This window comes from Brassica oleracea, chromosome C9, assembly GCF_000695525.1.
Source record: "Brassica oleracea var. oleracea cultivar TO1000 chromosome C9, BOL, whole genome shotgun sequence".
In the NCBI taxonomy this organism is placed as follows: domain Eukaryota; kingdom Viridiplantae; phylum Streptophyta; class Magnoliopsida; order Brassicales; family Brassicaceae; genus Brassica; species Brassica oleracea.
Window position 1 is genome coordinate 21,064,814 of NC_027756.1, and position 6,322 is coordinate 21,071,135.

General features: G+C 37.4%; 1 long non-coding RNA gene across 1 annotated transcript; it reads left to right on the top strand.

The window, feature by feature from the left end:
• Positions 1-3,004: 3,004 nt before the first annotated feature.
• On the top strand, positions 3,005-4,795 carry LOC106312935. Its single transcript, XR_001264269.1, has 2 exons — positions 3,005-4,105; positions 4,355-4,795. It is a non-coding gene; the product is annotated as an uncharacterized LOC106312935 (long non-coding RNA).
• Positions 4,796-6,322: the final 1,527 nt, after the last annotated feature.

The following is a 6,322-nucleotide window of genomic DNA, read 5'->3' on the forward strand; positions in this document are numbered from 1 at the left end:
TGATCCTCTCACCAATGTTTGTGCATATAAAAGTGCTCTGTATGAAGTGGTGTAATCAAGCGTCATACCAAAAATGTTCGTCATTGCATCAGCGATATACTGCGGATTCAACCCATCAATGATTCCAACACGATCAATGAAAAGCCTACCAACATACTTCGTACTACAGTGTCTCCGCTGAGCGAGTCGGTCTCCCACTGAGCATGTATGTTTTTCCACATAGTTTGTTACCCAAAACGTGTTTGTCCCATATTTCACACTCGCTCTGACCTTCCATTGACAACCACTAACCGGACATGTTGTCACAAGGAGAGTTTTCGTTGACTTATATGTTCTGAAGGAGAGCCTAAATCTCACTGCTGTCAACCGCAGCTCTGAAAGCAGTGCATCCTTGCTGACAAAACTCTGGTTGACATAGATACTATTACCATTCGATCTTCCTCCTTCAATCTTTTTGATATCTTCAAAACACATATCATCATCTTCCTCATCCTCATCTTCAACCTTTCCATAAATACTGTAATCCTCACCATTCTCTTCCGCTTCAGCAGCAATAGAGATACCAGCATCCTCCTCCCCATCGTCCTCCTCCCCATCATCCTCCTCCCCATCATCCTCCAAATCATCATCATCATCTTCAAAACATTCATCAGCTTCATCATCTTCTTCCCTGAACTCTGAAACCGTTTCCACCTTGCTACGGCTTGATACATAAAGTCGTACTCCATGCGTTTTGGTTATCTCGAGCAAGTTTCGAACTTGTCTATCACTTGTAACATGAATAGGAGGGGTGTCTGGAGCCTGCATCATTTCTGCTGGTAATGAGTAGGTTATCTCCACAGATTCTTTGCTCATGTCCAGGTTATAATCTTCTTGAGCCATTGCAAGAAGTTCAGCATGTGTCGAACCTTCCCCCAAAAAAATGATTCTCGCTTCTTTGACATTATCGACCACAAAATCCCAACGGCAATCTTTCAACAACCATTCTCCATACGCTGCATGTAACTGACGCATCATCTACAAAAATCCAAAATAAAACACATTAGTAAACATAGAGAAAAGAAAAGTTTACTAAACATTGATGCAGACGACATACCAGTAAGTCGTCTGGAAGACTTACCAGTAAGTTGTCTAAACAGATCATTTTTGCAATTGAATTTTAAATAGGACGACTTACAAGTAAGTCGTCTAGCTTTGTTTGTTAAAAAAAAAACTCTAGACGTCTAGGATAAACGAGTTAGTTTTGCATTTGACCGAATTGTGTCAGATATTTAACTTTTCCTGGACGACTTACCAGTAAGTCGTCTCCAGGAAAACAAAAATTTCAATATTTTACTAAAGCTAGACGACTTATTTGTAAGTCTTCTCAGGTTAGTTTGCAATTCGAAAAAGAAACTTAAATATTTAACTTTACCCAGACGACTTACTTGAAAGTCGTCTAGGTAGACGACGTACGAGAAAGTCGTCCGAGATAAGCAAGGTTTGACCATAATCTAGGAAATAAATCTGGACGACTTTGCTTATCGTGGACGACTTTCAAGTAAGTAGCTTATAAAATATTGAAATTTTTGTTTTCCCGGAGACGACTTACTGGTAAGGCATCCAGGAAAAATCAAATATCTGACACAATTCTGTCAAATGCAAAACTAACCCGTTATCCTAGACGACTTATCGGTAAGTCGTCTAGGGTATTCTCTAGATTTTTTTAACAAACAAAGATGACGACTTACATGTAAGTCGTCCGTTTGACCAGAAGACTTACCAGTAAGTCTTCTACAGTCAGACTACTTACGGGTAAGTCTTCTACACGAACAGATCTGGAAAAAATTCCAATTTCATACCTTAAACTAGTGAGATGACTTCCTTAGCACAAAGAGTCTTCCCCAACCACCCAGAGTCTCAAAGGAAAGTAACCCACCAAGAATTGTATGCTTGAATGGCTCTATCAACCATAAAAAAAATTTGAATCAAAAGCTTGAATTTTTTGGATGAATTTGGAGGCAAAGTGAAAAAAATGTTGTTTTTAGTTCATAACAAGTGAGAAAGAGAGAGTGTAAATCGATTTTATGTGCATTAAGAGCTTCAAATTGGTTGTTCGTGGTGGTTGAGGTATTGATGACAATGGCAATCTTGTAATTACTTGAAGATGATGAGGGTGAGAGAGTAAAAATGTCATTTTCGGAAAGAAAAAAAATTTGATGGCATTTTCTTGAATTATATGAACTTGTGGGGTGAATAGGACAAAAGAAAAATCCAAGAAAAGCATGGGTTAGTTTTAGGTTTGACTTTGAGTTTTGAGTCAATCTTGCAAAAAGCCGTAAAACTATACCAATTTCTATTTTTTGTCGACCTATTTCAGATTTTTTTGGTCTACCACAAATTATTTTTAACAAATTTCATTAAAAACTCTAAAAATAAATAATTTTGAAGCTATATAATTTTATAAATTTTTAGTTATTAATTATAAAAATAAAAATTTACTACAATTCTAAATTTTTGAAATTAATTTTGGGTAAAATAAGAAAAATAATTAAATTTATTGTTCATATAAATTTTTAAATATGAATTTTATATCTTTTTCTTTACACTATTTGATTTATATACTAACAGCTACATAAGTAAACATTAACCAACCCCATAAACCTCAGTTTTTGAACATGGAAGCTCTAATAACAGTAATGGTCGATCAAATCATTACGAAGATAAGATATGAAAATATCAACACATATGAATGCACCTGTCATTTTTATATCAACCTAATTAAACTGTGCGACTTCTAATATTCCATTCATCACCATTATAGACAACACAAAAAAACAAAAGTTAAAAAAAAAACAAACAACAAAGTCTCGTCTACAAAACTACACAACACACCAAAAACGTATACGGTTCCGCGCTTGCGCGGAGGCTATGCCCCTGGTATTAAAAGTAACAAAGATTATTTGGAGGAGTTCTTTTACGTGAGAGTTTATAAGAACCTACAAATACAGTGTCATCTTTTAAGTAGTCTACTTTTTATTTAGAATTAAAATTAATTATAAAATCAAATTACATAAGCAAGTGTAGCGAAAAACTAAATTTGTGAGAGAAAATGCTTCCTGGCGCGCTTCCCAGGACTCCCGTGACTCTTCCCTGGCTTTAGTTTCCTCCGCAGCTCAGCCATCTCTCCACCGCGACTCTATGCCGGCAACCACCGTCTCAAACTTTCCGACCAGAATTTTCTTTTGTTTTTAGAATCCTGATGTTGAGGGCTACTGATTCACGGTGTCAGTTTTCGTGTGGGGTGCTTTCTCTGTGTTAGATCTTGGATCTAAATATCTTCACGGGGTGATTTTGACCGAAACTTTTTTCCTATTACTCATTGCTGGTTTATACTGTCGATTACAGTTCCCACCTCATCTCTGAGGTTTCTACTTGCTCCTCCGTCTCTTAACCACGAGCCTCTCCTCCGCTGATGTCGTCGCCTCTCATTCCTTCCCGAAGCTTTTCCCCTTCTCTGTCAATGGAGTCTCCTGAAGCTGTTTCATCTGTTTTTCTTCCCCTGCCGCCTGAACCACCAGATCCCGACCTGGACGTGATGCTTCTGGTGGATCATCCTGTCCCTCCAGGTCCCCCCCACCCTCCACCGATTCTCATAGATGCAAGTGTGCTATTTGTTCAGCCTCTGTTGATGCATCCTTTACTGGCTGAAGCCGATCTCTCCAGCTCTCTCACCACTAGACGGGTCTCCTTACTCCATCCGGTGTCAAAGCCGAGAAACTTGGTTTCTTGTGGGGAACATGTTTCCTTTAAGTCATCCTTACGGAAGGTGCCTTACTATCAACAAGAGGCGGGAGTTATTGAGATCTCTGTTGCAAGGTTTTTGGGGTTACTAACAGCTGACTGCAAATTTACTCGTCACTTCAAGTTCTCGAGGAATGGACTTCGAATGTTGAAATTTTGGCGGTGGTGGGTTTTTTGTACGCGGTTTTTATTACCTCAGTGCAACCTTTTGGAGTGCAGCTCTCTACTGCTATGTGCAGTTCTCAGTCAAAGCATATCCTTCATTTGAAACCTTGGTCACATGTTGTTGGACCCATCTCCCCTTGCTTCATGCTTTCGCAAGGTATGGTGTTCATATCCTACTGGAGTGAGTCATTCTTGTTCGATCATTGCCTCCGAGAAGAATTTAATTATCTTAGTAGGAGATCCTTGTTTCCTTGCAAACAAGAGATTATGCTGTTTCTGAATGGTTCTTTACCTCGTATTGAGGATGTTATAAGCTCTTCGATCTTCAAGTTTAAGCTCTCTTTACCTCAAAATGAGGATGTTATCTGGACTTCTGTCTTTGTGGCTATGTATCCTATTGTTTCAGGTTTGAATATCTGGCCATGGTGGCTCGCCTCACAGCAATCAATCTTTTGGAAGAGGTGTTTGGTCGCCTCTGTTTGTTGTTGTGTCCTATCCAATCGGGTATGTTGAGAACTTCCCGACTTGGTCGGCTAATGGAACATGGATAGTGAGTTCTACTCAAAGCACCGAAGCTGTAACGCTGCAGAAAGCTCCTCACTCAACATTTTCATCTGGATTTTCAAGTCTTCAGATTCTAGCGGACTCGATTGTCCTCTTCTTTGCCCTGCGCACGGGGTTGGTTTTGATTGAGATTACAGGTTCCTTTATCGTTAGGAACCTTGTCCCTCTCGTCATTCCGTTATCATGTTGTTATAATCTATGCACAACCTTCTGTTTAGTTGTTGTTGCTTTTGCAATGGGTGGTGTCTCCAAACTTTGTTCTTCAAGTACTCTGGTTTGAGTTTATGAAATGAAACTGTAGACAAAAAAAAAATCAAATTACACAAAAACTAATCTATTATATTTTTTTAGGACTTTCTTTTTGAGAACTCTTCCAATAAAGTTGTTCTAAGGCAACACCTTTGATGATAGTCAATAATTACATTTGATTCCCATAAAATTTAATGATTAATATCTTATATACACTATAAATTAAACAAACAAAACTATACATACTTCATTTTGTTTGATTGGATACCAATATACCATTAAAGTAAAATAGAGTAAATAAAAAGTGGAAAAAGAAAGAAAATAAAAATGATAGAAAACAAGAAAGAAATCGAAATACTATTATCCTAGCAAAGTCTTATACAATAAAGTAGACATTTTTTCTCCCATATGGGGGAAATATAACACTTGTCATGGTATTATTTGTTGAAGGGTATTTGGGCTTTGTTTTTGGTTTGGACTTAGATTATCTTTTTACTAAAATTTTGTATTTGTTTTCGGTTTGGGCTTGAGTTTTTAGTAGGTATAGGTTTAGGCCCATGAGGTTTAGCGTCTTCTTCGTTTGCTTTTTGTAAACTCAGCCGACAAAATTTTGCACAGATCAAAGACAACGATCACATCTGCGTAACATCTCACATCTGCATTGATAACCATTTTAATCCCAGCTTCTACATAACTAACCCACTTTTCCTACTTTGCAACATTTAATTGACCTCATCACAACCTCAAAGTAACCAATAATTGACCTCATCACAACCTCAAAGTAACCGAGATAAGCTTCGACTATAAATATCCCCACTTCCATTGATGGACAGCACAACTTCGACGATATCAGGGAGAGTAGGTTTAGGGGCTGTTTGTTTCACCATCTGTCATCTCCATGCAGATGATCCATTTATATGATCCATCTAGATGATCTATCCATATTTTATGACATTGTTTGTTTGTATATTTAGATGGTTCAACTAGATGAATTATCTAAATGAATTTATGTTTGTTTCTTTATTTTCATTTCCATCCAAATGAGTTTAGTAAGCAAATTACTAAAATACCATTGTTTTGATTTAATCATATTTTATTTTTGTTTCACAATTATTTTTTCTTAATTATTTAAAATATAAAAATAGTTTAGAGGGAAATAATTTTTTTTCAATTTTAGCAGATATTTGATCTTGCAAATTTAACGAAAAAACACGTTTTTCCGTCTTTGGCGGTAAAACACGTTTTCCGTTTTTGGCGGGAAAACGCGTTTTACGTTATTGGCGGGAAAACGTTTTTTCGATTTTTTGGCGGAAAAACGGGTTTTCGGGTTTTTGGCAGGAAAACGCGTTTTTACGTTTTTTGGCAGGAAAACGCGTTTTTACGTTTTTTTGGCGGGAAAACTTGTTTTTCTATTTTTTTGGCGGGAAAACGTGTTTTACGTTTTTGGCGGGAAGTTTTTGTGCTTTTGGCGGGAAACGCGTTTTCAGTTTTTGGCGCGAAAACACTTTTCAGTTTTTTGCAGGAAAACACGTTTTTCCGTTTTTTTTGGGGGGGGGGGGGG